Source organism: Salmo salar, chromosome ssa19 (assembly GCF_905237065.1).
Source record: "Salmo salar chromosome ssa19, Ssal_v3.1, whole genome shotgun sequence".
Lineage (NCBI taxonomy): Eukaryota > Metazoa > Chordata > Actinopteri > Salmoniformes > Salmonidae > Salmo > Salmo salar.
The window spans coordinates 56,854,930-56,863,009 of NC_059460.1; positions in this window are offsets into that span (position 1 = coordinate 56,854,930).

Sequence of the window (8,080 nt, forward strand, 5' to 3'; positions counted from 1 at the left end):
AGACCCCTTGACTTTTTCCACATTCTGTTACGATACAGCCTTATTCTAGAATTGATCAAACTGATTTTTCCCCTCATCAAACTACACACAATACCACATAATGACAAAGCAAAAACTGTTTTATTTTTTATTTTAGCAACACCAAAAAAACTAAAAAACTGAAATATGACATTTCCATAAGTATTCAGACCTTTTTACTCAGTACTTTGTTGAAGCACCTTTGGCAGTGATTACAGCCTTGAGTCTTCTTGGGTAGGACGCTACAAGCTTGGCGCACCTGTATTTGGGGAGTTTCTCCCATTCTTCTCTACAGATCCTCTCAAGCTCTGTCAGGTTGGATGGGGAGTGTTGCTGCACAGCCTCACGAGGACATTCAGAGACTTGTGCCGAAGCCACTCCTGCGTTGTTTTGGCTGTGTGCTTAGGGTTGTTGTCCTGTTGGAAGGTGAACCTTCGCCCCTGTCTGAGGACCTGAGCACTCTGGAGCAGGTTTTCATCAAGAATCTCTCTGTACTTTGCACCATTCATCTTTCCTTCGATCCTGACTAGTCTCCCTGTCCCTGCCGCTGAAAAACATCCCCACAACATGATGCTGCCACCACCATGCTTCACCGTAGGGATGATGCTAGGTTTCCTCCAGATGTAACGCTTGGCATTCAGGCCAAAGAGTTCAATCTTGGTTTCATCAGACCAGAGAATCTTGTTTCTCATGGTCTGAGAGTCTTTAGGTGCCTTTTGACAAACTCCAAGCGGGCTGTCATGTGCGTTTTACTGAGGAGTGGCTTCTGTCTGGCCACTCTACCATAAAGGCCTGATTGGTGAAGTTCTGCAGAGATGGTTGTCCTTCTGGAAGGTTCTCCCATCGCCACAGACGAACTCTGGAGCTCTGTCAGAGTGACCATCGGGTTCTTAGTCACCTCCCTGACCAAGGCCCTTCTCCCCCGATTGCTCAGTTTGGCTAGGTGACCAGCTTTAGGAAGAGTCTTGGTGGTTCTAAACTTCTTCCATTTAAGAATGATGGATGCCATTGTGTTCTTGGGAACCTTCAATGCTGCAGAAATGTTTTGGTACCCTTCCCCAGATCTGTGCCTCAACACAATCCTGTCTCGGAGCTCTACGACAATTCCTTCGCCTCATGGCTTGGTTTTTGCACTGTAAACTGTCGGATCTTCTATAGACAGGTGTGCGCCTTCCAAATCATGTCCAATTAATTGAATTTACCACAGGTGAACTCCAATCAAATTTTAGAAACATCTCAAGGATGATCAATGGAAACAGGATACACCTGAGCTCAATTTCGAGTCACATAGCAAAGGGTCTGAATACTTATGTTCATTCAATATTGGAATAAGACTGCAACATAACATGTGGAAAAAGTCAAGGTGTCTGAATACTTTCCGAATGCACTGTATGTTTGAAAATGAAAGATCAAGCCATCTTCTATGCACACATTTAGTTCAAATCAAATCAAATTGTATTAGTCCCATGCGCCGAATACAACAGGTAGACCTTACAGTGAAATGCTTACTTACGAGCCCCTAAGAGGACTGGCCACCCCTCAGAGCCTGGTTCCTCTCTAGGTTTCTTCCGAGATAAATATATATATACTACTTTACCAAAAGTATGTGGACACCTGCTCGTCGAACATCTCATTCCAAAATCATGGGCATTAATATGGAGTTGGTCCCCTCTTTGCTGCTATAACAGCCTCCACTCTTTTGGGAAGGCTTTCCACTAGATGTTGGTACATTACTGTGGTGACTTGCTTCCATTCAGCCACAAGAGCATTAGTGAGGTTGTGCGCTGACCCTATTACGGGGGCTGAGTCACTGGCTTACTCGTGCTCTTCCATGCCGTCCCTAGGAGGTGTGCGCCACTTGAGTGGGTTGAGTCACAGACGTGATCTTTCTATCCAGTTTTACGCCCCCTTGGGCTCGTGCGGTGGAGGAGATCTTCGTGGGCTATGTCTCAGGGTAGTAAGTTGGTGGTCTGTTGATATACCTTGAGTGGTGTAGGGGCTGTGCTTTGGCAAAGTGGGTGGGGTTATATTCTGTCTGGTTGGCCCTGTCCGGGGGTATCGTCGGACGGGGCCACAGTGTCCCCAGACCCACTCCTGTCTCAGTCTTCAGTATCTATGCTGCAATGGCTGCGGCTAGGGAACCCTGACCTGTTCACCGGACGTGCTACCTTGTCACGCACCTGCTGTTTTCAACTCTCTCTCTCTCTCGCTCTACCGCACCTGCTGTCGCGACCTCTGAATGCTCGGCTATGAAAATCCAACTGACATTTACTCCTGAGGTACTGACCTGTTGCACCCTCTACAACCACTGTGATTATTATTTGACCCTGCTGGTCATCTATGAACGTTTGAACATCTTGAATAAAAATCTGGCCTTAAATGGCCATGTACTCTTATTATCTCCACCAGGCACAGCCAGAAGAGGACTGGCCACCACTCAGAGCCTTGTTCCTTTCTAGGTTTCTTCCTAGGTTCTTGCCTTTTTAGGGAGTTTTTCCTAGTCACCGTGCTTCTACATCTGCATTGCTTGCTGTTTGGGGTTTTAGGCTAAATTTCTGTATAGCACTTTGTGACGTCTGCTGATGTCAAAAGGGATTTCTAAATACATTTGATTGATTGATTGATGTTGGGCGATTAATCCCAAAGGTGTTCGATGGGGTTGAGGTCAGGGCTCTGTGCAGACCAGTCAAGTTATTCCACACCGATCTCGACAAACCATTTCTGTATGGACCTCGCTTTCTGCAAAGAGGCATTGTCATGCTGAAACAGGAAAGGGTCTTCCCCAAAGTGTTGCCACAAAGTTGGAAGCACAGAAATATCTAGAATGTCATTGCAGCATTAAGATTTCCCTTCACCGGAACTAAGGGGCTTAACCCGAACCATGAAAAACAGCCCCAGACTATTATTCCTCCTCCACCAAACGTTACAGTTGGCACTATGCATTTATTTTTTATTTAACCTTTATTTAACTAGGCAAGTCAGTTAAGAACAAATTCTCATTTACAATGACGACCTACCAAAATGTAAAAGGCCTCCAGCGGGGACGGGGCCTGGGATAAAAATAAAATAAATACAATATAAATATAGGACAAAAGAACACATCACAACAAGAGAGACAACACAACACTACATAAAGAGAAACCTAAGACAACAACATAGCAAGGCAGCAACACATAACAACACAACATGGTAGCAACACAACATAACAATAACATGGTAGCAACACAACATGGTAGCCGCACAAAACATGGTATAAACATTATTGGGCACAGACAACAGCACAAAGGGCAAGAAGGTAGAGACAACAATACAACACACAAGCAGCCACAACTGTCAGTAAGAGTGTCTATGATTGAGTCTTTGAATGAAGAGTTTGAGATAAAACTGTCCAGTTTGAGTGTTTGTTGCAGCTCGTTCCAGTCGCTAGCTGCAGTGAACTGAAAAGAGGAGCGACCCAGGGATGTTTGTGCTTTGGGGACCTTTAACAGAATGTGACTGGCAGAACAGGTGTTGTATGTGGAGGATGAGGGCTGTAGTAGATATCTCAGATAGGGGGGAGTGAGGCCTAAGTGGGTTTTATAAATACGCATCAACCAGTGGGTCTTGCGACGGGTATACAGAGATGACCAGTTTACAGAGGAGTATAGAGTACAGTGATGTGTCCTATAAGGAGCATTGGTGGCAAATATGATGGCCGAATGGTAAAGAACTTCTAGCCGCTCGAGAGCACCCTTACCTGCCAATCTATAAATCGTGTCTCCGTAATCTAGCCAGGGTAGGATAGTCATCTGAATCAGGGTTAGTTTGGCAGCTGGGGTGAAAGAGGAAGGATTACGATAGAGGAAACCAAGTCTAGATTTAACTTTAGCCTTCAGCTTTGATATGTGCTGAGAGAAGGACAGTGCACCGTCTAGCCATATTCCCAAGTACTTGTATGAGGTGACTACCTCAAGCTCTAAACCCTCAGAGATAGTAATAACACCTGTGGGAGGAGGGGCATTCTTCTTACCAAACCACATTACATTTGTTTTGAAGGTGTTGAGAACAAGATTAAGGGTAGAGAAAGCTTGTTGGACACTAAGAAATCTTTGTTGTAGCGCATTTAACATAAAATCCAGGGAGGGGCCAGCTGAGTATAAGACTGTATCATCAGCATATAAATGGATGAGAGAGCTTCCTACTGCCTGAGCTATGTTGTTGATGCAAATTGAGAAAAGCGTGGGGCCTAGGATCGAGCCTTGGGGTACTCCCTTGGTTACAGGCGGTGGCTGACAGCAGATTTTCTGACTTTATACACTGCACTCTTTGAGAGAGGTAGTTAGCAAACCAGCCCAAAGATACCTCAGAGACACCAATACTCCTTAGCCGGCCCACAAGAATGGAATGGTCTACCGTATCAAAGTTTTGGCCAAGTCAACAAAAATAGCAGAACAACATTGCTTAGAATCAAGGGCAATGGTGACATCATTGAGGACCTTTAAGGTTGCAGTGACACATCCATAACCTGAGCGGAAACCAGATTGCATACCCGAGAGAATACTATAGACATCAAGAAAGCCAGTCAGTTGATTATTGACAGGGTTTTCCAACACCTTTGATAAAAGGGGCAAAATAGAAATAGGCCTATAACAGTTAGAATCAGCTTGATCTCCCCCTTTAAATAAAGGACGAACCGTCGCTGCCTTCCAAGCAATGGGAACCTACCCAGAAAGAAGAAACAGGTTAAAAAGGTTGGAGATAGGCTTGGCGATGATAGGGGCAGCAACCTTAAAGAAGAAAAGGTCTAAACCGTCTGACCCAGATGTTTTTTGGGGGTCTAGTTTAAGCAGCTCCTTTAGCACCTCAGACTCAGTGACTGCCTGCAGGGACAAACTTTGTAGCGGGGCAGGGGATAAAGAGGGAGAAGCATCGGGGATAGTCGCATTAGAAGGGGTGGGAGATGAGGAAATGTTGGACGGCTGAATCAAATAGGAATCCTGACTTAATGAAGTGGTGATTAAAGAGCTCAGCCATGTGCTTCTTGTCAGTAACAACCACATCATCAACATTAACGGACATGGGTAGCTGTGAGGAGGAGGATTTATTCTCCAGGTCTTTAACCGTTTTCCAGTACTTCTTGGGGTTAGACCCACAGAGCGAGAACTGCTCCTTAAAGTAACTAACTTTGGCCTTCCAGATAGCCTGAGTGCACTTATTTCTTATTTTCCTGAATGAAAGCCAGTCAGCCTGAGTATGCATGTGCCGAGCCTTTCGCCAAATGCAATTCTTGAGGTGGAGTAACTCTGCAAGATCATGGTTGAACCAGGGGCTGAACCTGTTTTTAATTCTCATTTTCTTTATGGGGGCGTTTTTGTTAACAATACCACTGAAAATATCAAAAAAGAAGGTCCAAGCGTCTTCGACATAGGGGATCAAGCTGATTCTATACCATTTTCCAGAGGCCAGTTCATGAAGGAAGGCTTGCTCATTAAAGTTTTTAGCAAGCGTCTATGACAAATCAGGACAGGTCGTTTCACTGAGCAGCCATTACAAACACAGGCTGTAATACAGGGATCACTTAGGTCATTATAGAAAACACCAGACTGATACCTATCAGGATTATTTGTGAGGATAACATCGAGGAGAGTAGCCTTTTCTGGGTGTTTGCAGTCATACCTAGGATTGGTAATAATCTGAGAAGGATTTAGGGAGTCCCATTGCTTTAGTACTTGGCCAGGTGGTTTAAGCATGTCACAGTTTTTGTCACCAAGCAGGACAAATTCAGACTTAGTGTAAGGGGCCAGGAGAGAGCTAAGGGCAGGTAGGGTACAGGCCGGTGCTGATGGAGGACGATAGTACCCAGCAACTATCAACAAAGAGCTATTTGAAAGTTTAATGCTTAAAACCAGCGAATCAAATTGTTTGGGGACAGACTTGATGGAGACAGCCAAGCACTGAAGGTGATCCTTGGTAAAGATTGCCACTCCCCCACCTTTGGAAGATCTGTCTTGCCGAAAAAGGTTATAACCAGAAAGGTTAACATCAGCATTCAAAACACTCTTCCTTAATCACGTCTCAGTAATGACCAACACATCTGGATTGGAGTTGTGAACCCACACTTTCAATTGATCCATTTTAGGTAATAAGCTTCTAGTGTTAACGTGCAGAAAACCCAGGCTTTTACGAGAACAGAAATCAGTGAAGCAGATATCAGAGTACAAGTCAGAATTGGGGCTAGCACAGTAGATGGGCCAGGGTGTACATGCACATTTCCAGATATCATCAACAGTAATACAATCAAGGCACGGCAGAGGACAGGGAGAGCTCTACAGTGCTGATTTATGACATCTGAATGTGCATCAGATGGCAACAAGATCATATTGTACAGCAATTTCATCAGGTAACATGAATACAAAAAAAGTCTGTGTAACCAATAGAGAGTCAGAGTCCCGAGTGTGGGAACAAACATAGTCTGTCCCACGGTTGGGTAAAGAATGTTTGTAGTCAACAAAGTATGCAGGAGTCATGAGGCAAATAGCAACATAGCAAAATGCACAAGAAAAAAATAAGTGTTCTCCTGGCATCCGCCAAACTCAGATTTGTCTGTCGGATTGCCAGATGGGGAAGCGTGATTCATCATTCTAGAGAACAAGATTCCTCTGCTCCAGAGTCCAATGGAGGCGAGCTTTACACCACTCCAGCCAACGCTTGGCATTGCGCATGGTGATCTTAGGCTTGTGTGCAGCTGCTCGGCCATGGAAACCCATTTCATGAAGCTCCCGACGAACAGTTATTGTACTGACGTTGCTTCCAGAGGCAGTTTGGAACTTGGTAGTGAGCAGTGCTTAATTTGAGCCGAATCCTGCCGGAACAGGATCCGGTACCTCTCCGTTTTGGACTGTTTTGTTCCGGAACCTATTTGGCCGGATCCGGTACCTCTCGTTGCATGCAAAATAATTGTCACTTTTTGCTATGTAAAAATTCGAACAAAACCGATCAAAGTTCATTCCAGTTGCCTTTTCGTTAATTATCCTGCCCCAACAAAAAAGTGTAATGTGAAAAAGTTGATGTTATTGGTGTCCTTTAGTACTGGTTTCTTTGCAGCAATTTGACCACGAAGGCTGGATTCACGCAGTCTCCTCTGACCAGTTGATGTTGAGATGTGTCAGTTACTTATTTGGGCTGCAATTTCTGAGGCTGGTAACTCTAATGAACTTATCTTCTGCAGCAGAGGTATAACTCTGGGTCTTCCTTTCCTGTGGCAGTCCTCATGAGAGCCAGTTTCATTATAGCGCTTGATGGTTTTTGCGACTGCACTTGAAGAAACTTTCTAAAATTCTTGACATGTTCTGTATTGACTGACCTTCATGTCTTAAAGTAACGATGGACTGTTGTTTCTCTTTGCTTATTTGAGCTGTTCTTGCCATAATATGGACTTGGTCTTTTACCAAATAGGGCTATCTTCTGTATATAACCCCTACCTTGTCACAACACAACTGATTGGCTCAAACACATTAAGAAGGAAATAAATTCCACAAATGAACTTTTAACAAGGCACACCTGTTCATTGAAATGCATTCCAGGTGACTACCTTGTGAAGCTGGTTGAGTGAATGCCAAGATTGTGCAAAGCTGTAATCAAGGCGGCTACTTTGAAGAATCTCAAATATAAAATATATTTTTAACACTTTTTTGGTTACTACATGATTCCATATGTGTTTTTTCATAGTTTTGATGTCTTCATTATTATTCTACAATGGAGAAAATACAAAAAATTAAGAAAAACCCTGGAATGAGGTGTCCAAACTTTTGATTGGTGCTGTATGTGTTGTGTCAATGTTCAAACCTGTCTGATCTGTGCTGATTCCCTCCCTGAACATAAACTTTTACAAACATGAATATTCACAAGGTGGAACAACACAATGTCCACTGCAATCTCTACACTGACTGTGCACAGTGCTGTGTGTGTGTTTGTTTCCATTCCATGTTACATTATGTATACACTCCATTGGACAAACTTGTTAAACAGGTTTTTTTTACATTATAATAGAGAATGAGTGATGTCATCACTCACTCACTCCTAA